At 25.6% G+C, this 17759-nt stretch overlaps 1 long non-coding RNA gene across 1 annotated transcript; it reads left to right on the top strand.

Annotated features, from left to right (window-relative positions):
• Nucleotides 1-8: 8 nt before the first annotated feature.
• On the top strand, nucleotides 9-10664 carry LOC129955796 (uncharacterized). Its single transcript, XR_008782685.1, has 3 exons — nucleotides 9-106; nucleotides 10390-10490; nucleotides 10575-10664. It is a non-coding gene; the product is annotated as an uncharacterized LOC129955796 (long non-coding RNA).
• The last annotated feature ends 7095 nt before the right edge of the window (nucleotides 10665-17759 follow it).

Below are 17759 nucleotides of genomic sequence, written 5' to 3'. Positions count from 1 at the left end.
TTCATGAGAAGTCAATAAAGAACCGTTAAATAAATATAAAAATGCATTAGTGCAGATTTTCCATATTTTAGTATCTTTTTCATTTGGCTACAATGAGAATTTTCAGGTGAGTTTGAAAATAGTCCTTGTCCTTTCAGTGCGAAACATAAATTTTATGGAATATCTTTATTTTATCGAATTTATATTATATTCTGCAAAAATTATTAATTATTTCTCGACAAGCCCGAAGGGTTGCTAACAATACAAATGAAGATAGTTTCTCATGGTTTTTTCTGAGTCATATTTTCAGACATACCATAGCGAAAATTGATTTTCTTACTGTAAATTTCATTGGTGATAATTAATTACAACATTAACTATTAACTAACAACATTAATTCATATTCATGCTTACTTTGTTTTGTAATTGTCTTGTTTTTTCATAAAAATCTAAAAAAAAAAAGAAAAGAAAATAATTAAAACGTTTCGATAATCCCTTGTGTAGAAAAAAAATCTTTGCAAATCTTTGCAATCTTCATTAAAAATATTAGTTTAATTACATAATTTGAAAAAATTACTAGCAAATTTGAAATCAAAATTCTTACATTTTCAATACGATTATATAAACAGATGATTTCTCAGAAAACTTTTAGATTTCCATAAAAAGTAAAATCGGAAGACCGTTCGATGCAAACGTGTTGTCTCCTTTGAATTGCAAGTTTTGAAAAATATAATAAAAATTGGAAAATAACAAACCAAACTTTATATTTATTTTATACTAGCCGCCTTTGACGACCAGCCGGTTCGCCAGTATTACCGCTCGTTACAATTTTCAATTAAATATTTTAAGTAACTGGTCTCTTAATAGATTCTCAAACAAAACATTTTTAATCTTCAAATTTTGACAGTCATACCAAACTTATACTGTTGTTTAGATCGTTTCGTTCAATTTACTATATATATTTTGCTAATTTGTTGTCATTTCCGGTAAAACTTCAACTTTAATTTAAAGTGGAAATGATGAAATTGCAATTAATATAAAGATATTTTTAATAAAACCAAGCGTTTTATTTTATTTATCATCTTTATTGTTATTTATTTATTATTATTATTATTGAATATGAGTATTGCAAACAGAATCACTCAGTATTTATGAGAACTACAAAATATTTTTCATAATTTATGTAATATCTCAAACAATAATTCAACAAAAATTTCTCAGATTCAGCATAAAATTCAGTTTTTAGTTTTGCTTTCAAAAGGATTGAAATGAAATCAATAATAATATTTTGTTCTGGCCTATAAATATATTTCACAAATTATGAAGTCTAAATTTAATACAGTAAGGTATCATATTCTGAGAAATATTCTGGACACAACTAATTTTAAATAAATGAATGAATGTTTCTATTTTCTACGATCAACTAAGACTTATTTATGAAGTTTTGAATGTTAAAAATTTAGAAAATCATAATCTTTGGCCAATTAATCTTGAGAAACCTGCGCTCTGATTGGCTTATTATCTTTGAAACGATCGATTTAAAATCTAAAACTATCCTTTTTTTATTGAATAGTGATATTCAAATTTTCATAAATCAGTCAGTTGAAGTGATTGATTTAGTTGATTGAAAATTAACTCTTTTTATTTAAAATATTAGTGTTTCAAGAACATTTTGTTAATCGTGATTTCCACAGCAGAAGCTTGATGTAAAATCAAAAATTCATTATTTATTAGAGCATTTATTGAATCAAATTACATAAAATATAATCATTTTCCATTTAGACAATTTTAGCAGATCTGTGTCTTGCTAAAGGGTTACAAATTAGCTGTGTAGCCCTGATTTGAATGGATATCCTGTTCATATTAAACAAAACTTGCCTTAAAATAAAACTGATTTTTTGGATTAGTAATATAGAGAGTGTGAAAGATCATAAAATAATTTTTCTTGAATTTATTTTTTAGAAAAAATAATATTTCATATTTGTTTCATTTCCTACAGACACGTACCGAAAATCATATTTTTGCAAATTTCATTTCCAAAAAGATTTAATTTATTTTAAATTGGAGCTTTAATAAATGCGATGGCGACACGTTGAAAAAAGCTCATTTTTTCCCATGAAAGCGAAACGTGCTTGTGTAGCTTAAATTTTATTTTTATTTTGTACGAAAAAAATTGTTGAAAAATATAGTTAAAATATTTATTTAAAAATTCATTAAAAATAGAAAATTAATTTTAAGGTTAAAGCATTGGTATCATTTAAAAGATAAATTTTTGATCTTTAACTTCATATAAAAATCTTTTTTGTGCGGTAATATTTTCGGAAGTTATAGCAGATAAACGTCAAAATTTCGCTTAATTTTTAAATAAATAAAATTCTAATTAAAAATTCAAAAAAATAATTCCCAGGTGCACATTATCGGCCTCCAAGGTATGCACGTGCTAAATTTGGTAGCTGTAGGTTGAATGGTCTGGCCTGTAGAGCACCAACACACACACACACACATTGAGCTTTATTATAAGTATAGATTATTCTTGCTTTTCTAATCTTAGAATATATTAAAAATTTCAAACATTCTGCTATTTAATTTACTTTCCTGAATACATAAATTGTTGTATTGCAGTATTATGATTTATTATTGTAAAGCAATACATTTTATTATAATATTAGTAGCTCATAGATCACCGGAGATATTGGTTACATTTAGTTTTCCAGTAAAATCGTTTTATAACTTTTTGTTCATGATTCAAGTAAATTGTCAGACATTTAATTTTGTTATTTTATTCAAGTAATATCAAATTTGTTATTTTATTCAAGTGTTATTTGATTCAAGTAAATTGTCAGACATTTAGGATTTGTTATTTTAATTGTCTTAAATAGTTATCTTCATTGTTCATACAAACCTCTTCAATAAAAAAGACGTTAATGAAAACAATTAATAGAATTTTTCAGCCCCATGACATCACAGAGTCCTCATCTGTCTTCCATTTTTCATTATATCGAAACTTATTTTTTTCACTTGTCTTGTAAACTACATAGATATTGGACAGAATCTTCCATCTTGCCTTTCAACAATAAAAAAAACCAAACTAGTAAATATCTGATGAAATAATGAAAAACATTTGAATTTCTGAGTATTTTGAAAATTCCGTCAAAATATTTTTTTAGCTAACAAAATTCAGGAAAGATTTGCAAAGCTAATAATTTGGTATTCTTAAAAGACAGTTTTTTTTAAATTTGAAGCAGTGTAAATCACACTTAAACACTCATCTTCATTATTAGTAGAGGTTGATAGTATCTTAGTGATCAAGGCAGAATCTTGGTTAGTCGAAGCCTCGATACTAGATTGTTCATGTAGATAAATCATGTGTATTCTATTCTAATTTAATTCTTATCTAATCACGTGTCTTCTAATTTAATTCTTTTACTCATCAGTTTTTATGTTGTAGTAGTACGGAATGGATTAAAATTTATAATATTTTTATTCCTAATATTCCAATATACTATATTAAAAAAAAGACATTCAATAAATTAATAAATTTTATGTGGAGGAAATCACACGTACATACGTTCTCTGTTTATATAGTTTAATGGGAACCACAATGTTTTAAATATTAATTTTATAAATTAAGAATACATAGTTTTCATCTAAGGTCCATTGAATACATTATTTTAAAGATTATTTAATTTTAACAAATAACAATTTTAATCACAAATAACACATATCACACATAATAACACAAATAACATGATTTAATTAAACAATATGTTTACTAATGCATCAATTAATTGAATTATTTTCATATTTTATCTATTTTCTTTCCTTTAATAGAAAAACTAGGCGTATTAAAAGACCACATAATTCTTATTGGAAATTTACAAGTTGAACTACACTTAGATGATGAAAATAATTTTACTGAAATTGCACAAAATTTATTTCTTATTTTTAACTTAAAATGAGAAACAGAAGATTATAATTATAAACGTTTTATGTTAAATGAGTAATTTAAATATATAATATTTTAATTGTATTAATAAACAAGAGATTATATCTCATGAATATATTATAAAATTTAGGTTTCCGATCAAAGATCGAAAGGCGAATGACATTTATCATTTGAGGATCATGATTTTATAGCTATACTAAAAAAAGTCGAATAAAATTTTTTCAATGATTATGAAGTAGTTTTAATATTTGTTTTTAAATCCTGTTATCAATATTTTAAATGTATTTACTAATATGTTATTGGTAACGCTTTTTAGAATATTAGTATTTTAGGTTATTATGTGTGATATGTTGCAATCAGAATTCTTACTATATTAACAAATTCAAGCCGAATTTAGAAAAAATAAAATCCCTAGTTTTTTAGAGATTAAAGTAAAGAAAGAAGAGTTATTCCCAAATATATGGGAATAAATAACTTGTAAAATATAATAATAGATATTATTTTATAGTTAAGTTTATAGTCCTACTTTTGCTGCATTTTTAAACTCATATATTATGAAGGATAATTGGGATAAATTAACAAACTAATAATTTATTAAAAATAATAGATTATAATGAGTGTATAACAAATAGCTATTAAAAATTTTTGTTCCATTGAACAGGCTGATATATCAAGTCACATTACAAGTTATTGAATTTAAATGTGAAAGTTCATGGCACTGCAGATTTTCAATCGGTAATTGGTTCTTTGCCAATTCATAAATATTATATGAGTATTATGAATCAACTTTTAAAGAGATACACTGTTTCAAACCATGAAGATGACAAATATTTTTCATGGAATACAGTATTTTTAATAAAGCTTTCAGTGAAAAAGAACTTCTCTGAATGTGGAAGACTTGCAAACTCATGTAGTAAAGTTTATTCTTCCAATGGTCGATTCCAGAAAAGGTTTCCTTAAAAAGTGCGGGCAGATACAGAATGCATGACTGCAAGATCTTGTTAAAAATATATAATTTTTTTAACTAGTTCACATTTGTGTTGTAACAACTGCATTATCTGACGAAACGAAGAATGAGACGACGATAGAGAGAATTGGGAAATCAAGAGAGCGAGGGCAGCCGATGATAGTGTTGGTGACATTCTTCCAAGATGAACGTTTCCACTAAATCGTGCCATAGAATTAAATTGTAAATTTCCTATTTTAGTGTCTTAGCCTATATATTTATGAGTTTTGGCCGTGTATATTATCTGTTCAATCCAGAATAAAAAAAAATTAAGCCCCTATAGGCACCATGGTATTCTACCATAATTCAAGACAGTAAAGTTCTTTTCATTGGGGGGGGGGGGGCACAAAAACTCATTGCATCTAAAGCAACAGCAGAATTCACTAAAGTCCATAGCTGAATTTATAAATAATGATGGCTAAGAATTCAGTTAGAGGATAAGCCCATAACCTTATTCCTTCGAGTTTTGTGCCTCAGTGATGCCATTTATAATTCTATTAAAAAACTGCTGGATGAAACAGTCGGTTGGGAGATATTTCAGACTTTTTCCAATGTTTTTGATCTTGAAAGTTCTAAACCAATTTTTTATTAGATATTATATATTTTCTCAATTAAATTTTTAGTTTAAATTTTTATTATTTAAAAGTTTTAAATATTTATTTTCTTTTATGATATTCTTAATAAGAATCACATGAATGTAGGATTTTTAAACTATCTGTATTCTTAATGATGTAAATGAAAAACCCCTATCTTCATAAACCCATTTTTTTCTTATGATTGCGTCTTTATTTTCAGACGTACTTAAGGGTCAAATTTCATTACCTTAAGGGAATCTGTTTAGTAGAACAAAGAAAGTTTACAGTCGGAATTTTGACAAATTTTCTAGTTTTCTGAGTATACTAGGGTGCACTTAATTAATTAAAAATTCTGAAGAACATTTTCTAAATTAAAATTTAAAAAAATAATTTAATTTCAAAAAATTAAAAATTATTTTAATTAATTTAATTAAACTAATTAAAATTAATTAAATTAAATCATAATTTAACATTACTATATTTTCTTGAGCAAAAAAAGCTACTTTCTCACCACTGAGACAAAATAAATGTTAGATGGTGGAAAGTTTAATTTGAAGATGTCATAATATTTCAAATTAATTCTGGTCATTTTCTCTGGAGAATATTGTTGCAGATTTGTGTTATACTTTCAAATGCTTATACTGAAAGTAATTCGGGTTAATTATACAACTTTCAAAAAACAAAATCTACTTTCTTTACTCATACATTTTTATACATTGTTTCGCTAATTTCCTTTTACAAACAACATTTTATCAAAGGAAATCACCTTTCTTGTTATTTCAAGGAAAAGGATGCTATTTTTTTGTCAATTGTCAGACAGGATGCAAGTTTTTCTTTTTAACAGTATACTCATATTTTATCAGTTTAAGGACATAAAATATAAAAACAGAGCAGAATGACAATGAAATTTAAAATGCACCTGCCACTAACTAAATTACTTTAGAAAAGATAATGACTTGTACAGCAACATTATGATTTAAATACACATAATCATATGAGGCATAAAATACATATAATGCATGTGATTTTAACTAAATCATTAAACGTCCACTAATCACGCTTATTTTTTTTCAGTTTTTTAGATTACTTTTGAAGATTATCTGAAAACAGAGAAGCGAAATTTTGGTGCGATGCGTTATCAAGAAATGTTATAATGTTATCGATGTTGATTATCATGAAAATTAAGTTTTTGTAATTTGACATCAAATCGCAAGATTTTACTTTTACTTAATTAAAATGTAACTTTAATATCAATAGATATAGTTCTCCTTAACAAATAGCAGAGGGGCACTGTTTTCTCCATAGCACAAGGGACGCCAGCGAAATCAAAACCTTAATAATATAAAAAGGAAATTAAAAATGAGATTTTCGTATCTTTTTTTTTTTTTTTTTGGTGACAATGAAATCTTCCGATGAACTATAAACAATAAAAAAAAACGAAACAAATAGAAAATGAAGGCTTTCTAAAAATTGAGATAGAGAAACAATGACATTAGAAAATGAGGATGCTATTGGTTCTATTAGAAATTAAATCATACAAAAAAAATTCTTGTCACTTTTTTCTATGAATATTTTTTTGATTTCCTATATTGATTCTTTACCAAACTGTCGAAGAAGTAAAACTTCTGCAAACTGATTAGCTTTTTCGCAAGAATATTTTTCAGCTTATCAGGACATTAATTAATTAAAAATTTAGAATTATACTTTGATCCTCCTTTATTTTAAATTAGAGAGAATTGCTTCAATATAAAAATGAACGGAATTTTAATGTTGGATGCAGGAATTTTAACATTTATTCAAGCCAAATTTTTAAAAATTAGTAAATTTTGTCAGAGATGGAATATAATTTATTAAGAAAGAAATCTTTGTCCATGGTCAATGGAAATGAGACTTATTATTATATATTTTTAAATATTATCTATATTTTATATAAATAAATTTTTGGGCTATTAAATATTTTCTTCTTTCATACTTTCATTTATAATTCCTTATTTTATTTGTTCGAAAACTGAAATATTTTTTTTTCTAATTTGCAATCAGATGGCCCCATGCCCTGGAAATTAAAATTAAATTAAATCAATTTCTTGATAACATGTTTAATATTTTATATAATCTATATTTTAAAATATTTTTAAAATTGAAGCAATTATTTTTGTTTTTCTAGGTTGTTTCATCTGAAATGTCTATTAAATGTTTACGGATTCACATTTGTTTGAATTCTTCAATGTGTATGTTTTCAAAATGTTTAAACAACTTAAAGTTGCACATACTTATCAGTCTCTTTACAGATATGGTTTATATGCCTATAAATTATATGTCATATGAATCGCGCTTTTCCTATAAATGTCATGGAAATACATTTTCCCGTGAAAGTAGTGTTTTTAAAATGACTTCCTCTTCCTGCGTCGTTCATTCTGTTTTACCTCCAGCTGCAATCACTGACATTGTCGGAGAATTATAATTGTGTTCCATGCACCTTCAATAGAATTTAAAGAAATTTTGATTGCGTATTCTTCGATGATATATCACGAAAGTAAACAACATATATTTGTTCGTGATTGATTAAGCTATTAATATTTAATAAAAATTCATGTTCATGATTGAATTTAAAATTACCCATGGCAATTTAATTTAATTTTAATTCTACATTGATGGAATTGATTCTGTTGTTGCTGATACTAACGTGTCTAGGAATTTTTAATAAGCAAAGAATTAATACTATTTAAAAAATACTAGTATTAAAAAGATTCATAGATGACTCTTTTTAATACTGTTTTATAAGCATTCGAACAGTTACTATTTATCTTGATGTTAAAATGTTAAAAATGTCAATCAGATGATAATTCAAAGATAACAAATGATTATAACGTATTGTTCAATTTTTTAAGGAATCGCTTTTTGAAAATAATTGGCTATTAAACAACCTTTTAAAGTCTAAACCAAAGGTTTGGTATAATTTAAACATTTGTTTGTATTTTTAAAGGTCTGCAAAGATAACTTGACGCATCTTATATTATTTTTTCGATTTATATAAACTTTGTTAAATATCTTTTATCTGAATTATTATTGTATTAATTCCAATTACTTTATGAGCTATTTTATTCAAAGGATACGGTTGGATAACTTATTTCCACTTAACCGAGAAGGCAGATTTATTATAAACGAATTTTCTAGTATCTGAATCATTGCTTGTTATTCTATCAAAGACCATAAGGTTTTCAGTTTTTATTTTAATTAAGAACAGTCTGTGTTCTATATAAAAACCATGTGCAATTATGCAGAAATGGAAATATCCATTCAATTTAAACTTCAATAGATGTTGGTAGTAATTATTGAAGATAAGCATGTAATTAAATAAAAGTAAGTGATTCAGTAAGTTGAATTAATCAACAAATTAAATAGTTTCTCTGATTTAAATCTTAAATAAGTATAAAGTTGTAATAAGTATAAGTAATGAAGAAACACTTTCGAATAGTCAAGACAAATGACATGTAAATAAAAAAGTATGAACATTATTAATAATATAATTTATATATTCGAAATTTATACTTCCAAAATATATGCAAGTAAATTTTTTTCACTAATCTTATTTTAATTCGCCAAAATTAACTATCAAGAAAAACACAACATTTTATTTCCTCTACTTTCGACCCAATTTTTCTAGTTTGAGCCAGTTAATCTGAAAGAGTAAAGAATCAATAAGCTATAAAGAATTCGTTGATTATCAGTGCAAGTTAAATATTCAAACGATTTCCATTTAATTAATAAAACATAATAGTTGAGTGATAGGAAGAAAAAAATAAGACCACATTTTGGTAAACGATTGCAGTTCAAACACATATTTAAACATAAAAATTATCTAATACATGATTCAATTAAATCAAAATACTTATTAAAAAACGACTTAGGGAACTTCATTATCATAAATACGTAGTTTAAAACCAACGAAATACCAGAAACCGAATGCATCTTTGGTAAAAAGAATGTAATATTCTCATTCATTCAAAAGAATAATGTGCCTGCAATCGGTCATGGTATTGATTTGTGATGAAAATTTCTTTATAGTTTAATTTAAATCACTTCCAAGTAAAATCTGTTAGAGAAGATTCATGTATTTAAAAAATACACCTTTTATGATTTATTGTTTTAGGATTTTCAAACTCCATACAAAAATCATCTTCTCTGTCTCAAACCATAGCGCTTATTATTAAATAACTATTTATTTTTTAAACTTGTTTACAGGTATGAAAAAATATTTAATTTTTGTTTTGTACATTGTATTTGTATGAATTGTACATTGATATAATTATAAGAGTATTCTTCATCTTAAATAATGCAAAATAAATCCTAATGTGAAGTTTAAAAAATTGAAGGTATCATTCATTGTATCATACCTTCTTTCATCGCATTTGCCATTTATTAAAGATTTATGTTTTATTTTAGAATTATATAATTTAAAATATTCATATTTGCATTTATATGAATAAATACCAGAAAAATGTGTATATATAGATAAATAGATTTAAATTCATTCTTATTGAAATTTCATGAAAGCACATTCATGAGAGATGCACTGAATAATATTTTAGAATGCACCCCAGGAAATCGAAACCATTAATAAGATATAACAGTGAGACTTTTTATATAATCTTATATATTTTTATACATAATTTTCATTTACGGAATAATACTTTAAAATGCACATCGGGAAATCAAAACCATTGTTTAGATAAAGTAATGTAGGTTTTCAAACGTGATTTCCATGCAGTGAATAATACTTTAGAATGGACACCAGGAAACAGAAATTGTTATTAAGATTAAATGACACAGATTCACATAAATGTTCTTTATCATTGATTTTACACTCCCATTTATTCTTTTAGAGTAATTTTTATTTGACGATGATTAAGATCTGAAGGCAAACGTTAACCACTTAGGGAATTTCCACCTGCAGTTTCTGCATTGGCTTTTACGAGTAATAATGGTAGGTAGATATGATAATGATGAAGTAATCCATAATTCATGATGCTTGTGTCGTAAAAGCGATTAACGAAGACATTTCTTTCAGAGTTCTGAAGTCTAATAGCTTACGTGTGGTGGAACACGTAGAACGGAAGACTCTAAATACTGTGGATCGTAATTCTTATTGTAACAGAAGAAATCATTCCCTGTTCATCTTATTACTCGTATTTTCTATGATAAAACTTAAAAATTGTTTTTTCACCAGTGTCATTTCAAAATTCATAGATTTTTGGGATCAAAGTTCATTGGTTGTCTGGAAATTATTGACAATTTAAAAGTATTAGAGTTTTTTGCTTCAAAATTGCTGAAAAAAATCCGAATAACTCAGAATTTTTGAGCTCTGTTTATTCAATAAGGAGTTCAAAAAATCTCAATTTTTTCTTCTTTTTTATAAGTGTCCTTGATTAAAAAAGACGTTTTTGTTTTATTTAAAATAAATGTCTCAATTCCAATATCAGTTTAAGTATTAATCATTTTTTACTATAAATATTTATTATTTATAGAAACAACAACAAAAAAAATCTTCAAATGAATTTCCAAAATTATCATTCATTTTATTGCTTCTGAATGATAACTGTACTTCATTTTTATTTCAAAGTGAAAAAAGTTTATTTCACAAAAAACTAACATATTTTTAAAACGATACATTTTCGGACAGCTTTATTATTCTATTATTTAAAAAATATTCTATGATTATTTTATTATTTAAAATAATGTTAAATTTTTTTAATGCTTGGATTGTAATGACTATAAAATAATTACATTATTTTACGACTACTGTAATTACATTATTTTATTTTTATGACTATTAATAATTATATTATTTTATAATGCGAATTTTATTTCTTTTTTGAATATGAATTGTATTTCAGTAACTTTGCAAATCTTTTCTCTTGAAGTCACATTCATAACTCCCTGAATTTTAAAGAAAATTAAAAATTTTATTCTAAAATGTTATTCAGTATTAATTTTTATGTTTTTACTTTATGAAAAGATCGGAGAGACATCTGCCTTTTGACATTAAAACTCAGTTTTGATTTTCCTGTTAAGAATATTAATTAAGAGATACTTTATATCTATATATAAGTATATATAAATATATCTATTTTACTTTCTCTATGCCATATAAAGTATTTTTCTTTCTAAAAGTCGGACAATGCTTTATAAGGCAAAACGTTATTTGAATTTTAATTGCCTCTTGTCATAATGTGATAGCATCTGAAGCAATTTTATATTTATAATTCTGTTCATTATATAAGTTTTTACATGTTGAGAATTGTAATGATTTAAAAATTTTCTATGGAGATTTAAAGGTTTTAAAATTATTTGCAATTTTGTTTAAAAATTATGAAAAATTGTTATTTTTTTTTTTACTTCCCAAGGCTACTGATAAATATTACATTTAAAAAAAATATGTGAAAATTTTACTAACATTCTGGAATTTTTTTGTTAATAAGTATGTAATACTATTCATACTATAATCACTTTAGCATAAAGTGAGCTGATTTTAAATTAAAAGTCTGAATAGAAAAAAAAATTCTTAGAAGCAGAGATTCTGCAACTAGTGTTTGAATAAATACAAGTAATATTATATTATTGATTGATCTTAAATATTTCTCTAGAAATGCTATATACATAATTATTTGAATTCATATTAAGTTATTACTTGAATTCATATTACTTATCATATAATTATTACTTTGGTAAAGCGTAGTTTAAAAAGCTTTAATGAAACATTAAACAAGAATAAAATGTTATTGTATAATATATATTGGGTATATATATATTGTATAATATATATTGGGTATATATATATTGTATAATATATATTGGGTAAATTGACTTTATTTCCAAATAAAAATGCAGAATTTCTAATTTTTCTAAGAAATGCTTCTCTTACTTTTTAGTCTCAGCTTTTATATAAGCATCAAGAAGGGGAGACTAGAACAGGATGTAGCATGACTTTGTTTATGTTTATTGATATTTCTACATTCGATACTAACAGACACTAAACACTGGCGCAGTGAAGTCATAGCGGCCTTTCGTTGTTCGTTAGATGATATGTATTTTGATGACATGTCGCAATTTTCCATGCTAGCAGCACAAAATCTCGTATACCAAAAGAACAAATTCTTTTCTACATAAGACAATCTGCTTTTCAGAATGAGTATTTATTCAGATCCTTTTATTATTAATCCAATCAAAGAATCTAAGATTTTTAAAGTCTTGATCAGAGCAAGATGGCCAGGAATTGTTGATGATATTGTTATCCTGCTCCAAATACTTTTTACTGTTTTTATTAGACATTTATATAATTTAAAAAATTATTTTGTCTATTTGATCCACAAGCTGTTTCATATTATACTGTAAAGAAAATAGATTCACAGATAATATTTCAAATTCCCTCCTTTCGCATATTTACTATTTCAGAATAAAATAATATTTCAACAATCCATCTGTCAAATATTTGTTATTTCAGAAGAAGATACATAAGAAACAATAAAATCATTTACATTTTTAAAAAAAGGCAAGATGCTCGAGGGGAAAAAAAGGAGGAAATTCGATTTTTGTAAAATAACTACCAAGTCCGATTTACACGATGTTAGCTGGAACATTCAAATAAACCTTGTGAGATTCTTCAATCAGAGAACTCTATAAGAATTATGCAAAAAAAAATACTCATTATGGATATCTGAGGTATGTTTTAAGGAGGAAGTAACGTTGTGTTTAATTTTTTATAATAAAGAAACTCGAATTTTTTGTTATGATAAACTATGTGAGCTAGAGTTGTAAGCACAACTCATAACATTTTTGAAAAATACTTAACAATATTTAATTCATCAGAGTATTGTCTTATAACTTCTAAGAATAAAAATGTATTCAATTTTTTTCTGGGTTGTCATCTTGGCTTAAGATCAAAATCGTCTCGCTCCAGTACCTGGGCAAGATGGCATCTTTGCCTTATTGTTACTTAAAATTGCAAAATAATATTGATAGCTCTAAAATAAATATTTATCCAACTAGATATAAGGCAATAAAAGATCATTCTAATGATATTTGTAATGTAAAACAATTTAAATCAAAAACTGAAAAATATTCAACTTTTATCCTTCACATCATGATCCGGATTTTCCTATATAATTTTATTGGTATATTTCTATCTAAAATAATGATGAAATATTCATTTAGAAACGATGCTTCATTTTTGTTTTCTATAGAAGAAACATAGAGAGATACTTCAGAATATCTGAAAATTTGTTTCAAAATGTTTTTATTACGTTGTTCGATGTAAATGCGCATTATTTAGAATAAAGTCAAAATACAGAGTATTTTTTTTTCGAATAATTTATTGAATTGCTTAATGTAATGACTTGGTATACATCAGGATCCTTTGAAACTTCTAAGCCAAAGTCAAACTAAGAATTAATTTGACCGAATAACTTTTTTTCATCATTAATGCCAAAATCATAAGTGCGACTCCTCCGGCAACCGAATCGTTAAATTTCTGAACATTTATAGCTAAAAAAACATTTGAAATTCTAATGAATTCAACAACTGAATTGTTTTCTTTCATCTATTTAATAAAAGTCTTCTGATTAACAAAATTATACTAACAATTTTGATTCAACACAAATATTAATAGCAACACTTGAGATAGTAATGGATTACAGATAATTGTATTTAATTGTATTTTAATGAACCACGCATAGAAATTATGTGTTAGAAAATACATTAATCAGATGCACGTGTGTTTCAGATAGAAATTATTTAAATAATTAAAGGCTATTTAGGCTGTAACCAAGACAGTCATTGGAGAATCTTGACCCCTAGATGCTTAAATTTAAATATTCATATTATTTAACAAAGCTCTATAAATTTAGTATAGAAAAGATAAAGAAAAAATCAGTCAGTTGTATTATGAAGCTAATAAAGTGCAAACTGAAAATCATCTAACAAAACACATTTTTCAGATTCTTATCTAAGCTCTTAAATATTAAATGCGAAATTTAAAACAGTGAAATATGATATAAACAAAGCTCTAAATGTATAAAAGACATTAAAAAAAGGGCTTTAAAATTTAATGTATTAAGAACTTTATTTAATTGCTAACAATTATTTTAAAGAATTTTTATTGAAACTCTCTCAATCAATGCAATCTCATTAAGAGAATTTCAATATTCATTCTTAATGTTAGCATATAAGTTATTTTTGGTGGTATTTTTTTATTTATATGCATTGCAATCTTCCCTTAATTCTCAAGTGTGATAATACAAATATATATATTCTTAAGAAATCATTTCAAGGAAAATAAAATCTTAGATTTCTTTAAAATTGTAATGTTTTCTTTTGACATTGCATACAGAAATGTTTGTTCAACTTCCCACTTAAGTCACTCAGTGATGTTTACTTAACAATGAGTTATAAAAAGTTGTTACGACAGCCGCACGATGAGAAACTTCCAATGAATTTTTTTGAATATTGAATTACTCCCAAGGATTTAGGGCAACAAATATTTTTATAATGTCGATAAACATTTAAAAAAGAACATCAACACTTATGGTTATATCAAATTCAATAGTTAGAATTTACATGTTTATGTGAGTGATTTATATAGGGACCTATATAGGTTTTAAGAAAAAAAATACATGAAATATACAGTTGCTTGAATTATTTTTTTAAGCTGAATATTTAGAAACTTTAAATCTATTTCTGTCTTTTACAATTATTTGAAGGACGGGAGGAAAACCGAATAAAAGAGTTTTGGGCCGAGATAAATGTTGAGATAATGACTAACAAATAATTTAATTAAGAAATATAAATAAATGTATGAGCGCGGAGTTGGAAACTATTCTATTTATTAGCTTGTATGATGTGGGTTTCTTGGAAGACAGTACCAAAAAAATGGAAATAAGTATCTCATTGTAATATTAAAATGAATTTAGATAGTGGCTGTGCATATGACGTAGTTGAAAGCCTTTGTCAATATTTTATACTCATTTAGTTATGAATTTAAATACAGTAATAATTTATAACCTGTTAATGAGTTTTCTCTTCATTTCATATAATTTTCATCTGATCAAAATACCATCTACAAAGTTTTTGAATCATACAACGGGACCCAGACATTAACAGCAAACGTTTGACGTATAACATATTAATTCTCAATGTGGAATTATCTTCTTGTTGTAAAACTTACATTCATATATAATATTTTTATAAGTATTTGATCGATGCAGACAATCAACTATTTAATCAGTCATAATAGATTAACACTGTTCTCCCTTCCAATGATTTTTATGAATCGATTAGATAATCTCCTAATCTATAGGATCAGTTAATCACTTTGTTGGACACCACAGTTTTGTGGTATGGGATTTTTAAAAGAAAACATTCTTTGCAAAAACCAGAACATACTAATCCCATAAACTAGATACCTATCATTATTTTGAAAACCGTTACACAATTTCTATCTTCCTACAAAATCAAAAAGAAAATCCATTCCATTTAGATGCTAGATATATTAGATTCGTGTTTTAGAATAAAGAATTACTTCCTGGTTAATTGGGAACTCTGTAGTTTTTTTGTTTATAAATGACTTAAAATATGTAAATTTTGGTTGTCCTCCAAATTTAATAAAGACAATTAAAAGTAAAGTAAAGTTCTTTTCCCTATATAATTAGAAAGATACTTATACTTTTATTGTGATGATTTTAAGGAAATACATTTAAAGAATAATTCATTTGTTTCAAATATTTTGTAAGTAATTTTTGAATTATGCTGATAAAAGTATGATTTCGTAAAATGTGAAACAGAAAGACGTGGGTGGTCTGAAGTACGTTAAAATATGTAAATGATCGTTGCCCTTGAAAAGCTGTGAAGGTCTTAAGAATATGTGAGATTTCGCGCGTTTAGTGACTAAAGAAATGATATTTTATAATTTTTATTAATAAAAAAAGTCGTTGTCCATGACTCCATTGACCTTCGTATTCATTACTTTTCATTAAAAGTCAAAATGGGTTTTTCCACTTAGAATATGGTGCGATTTATCAGAAAAAAAATCCAGCATGCATTGTTATTAAATTTAAATAAAATAGTGAATAAACCAGGTGTTTGAGATTAATTCTGAGAAATAAAATAAATAATTTAAAAGAAGTTTGTTCAAATGTAATATCATCTGTTTAATTTTAAGCTTTATAGGAAAAATTTCAAAATTTGACAATGAAAGGTTTTGACCTATGTCTAGTTAGTTTGCAACATATGCTCAAACGTAACATTTCAGATTTATTTCAATATTTTAAACTTATTTAAGTGATATGTTTGGAATATGTAATTTTGCAACAATTGCAATTTGATTGAGCATATTTTCTTCAATTCTGTATTATAAGGAAATATAAAATTATGCATATCTAAGTGGTGGCATTTCCCTGTCAAAGGCTTCAAAATGTGTGGCTTTTATCCTAAAAAATTTAAACAACTGAAATCTTGCCAAAATTAGAAACTTTTCATTTCATAATGCATTTAAATGGTTTTGTACGTTGTAAGGGTTTACTGATGTTAACCTACAGGTTTACAAATTATCTAATGCTAAAAACTTTAACACTGCTACAAAATAAATCGATTAATGTAAACTTACCTTTTTGTTCCTCTAATTTTATTACATTGAATTAAATCAGAGTTTCAGGGCAAGATTTATGATTAATCAGAATTTGACAGAATTAGCACTATTTTAGGGATTCCCTCGTAATTTTTAATTGTAGCCAATGACGTGTGAACTGACAATGTACATTCTAAGAGTAAAAACATTTGACTTCCAATAGACTAAACGTCAGAATTCCTTTGTATATTCTGTGAAATCGTTTCTCGAGTTTGTGCTCCTCCACTTACAAAGCCAATTTTGCCAGGAATTATCAAGGCTCACAATAGGGATTTGTCTTGGAGTTGCTACATGTTTTAATCTGTTTTTGCAGCGGATTCTATCAAGCAATCAACGAAGCCCACGGTAAGGCTGAATCTATGATTTTATTATTATGATTTAATTTAATCTACTTGATTTGAACTGGATTCTGTTTCTATTATTATGATTTAATTTAATCTACTAGATTTGAACTGGATTCTGTTTCTATTATTATGATTTAATTTAATCTACTAGATTTGAACTGGATTCTGTTTCTATTATTATGATTTAATTTAATCTGCTAGATTTGAACTGGATTCTGTTTCTATTATTATG

The sequence above is a fragment of the Argiope bruennichi genome, chromosome 1 (genome assembly GCF_947563725.1).
Source record: "Argiope bruennichi chromosome 1, qqArgBrue1.1, whole genome shotgun sequence".
Lineage (NCBI taxonomy): Eukaryota > Metazoa > Arthropoda > Arachnida > Araneae > Araneidae > Argiope > Argiope bruennichi.
This window is presented reverse-complemented; position numbering and strand designations above follow the sequence as displayed.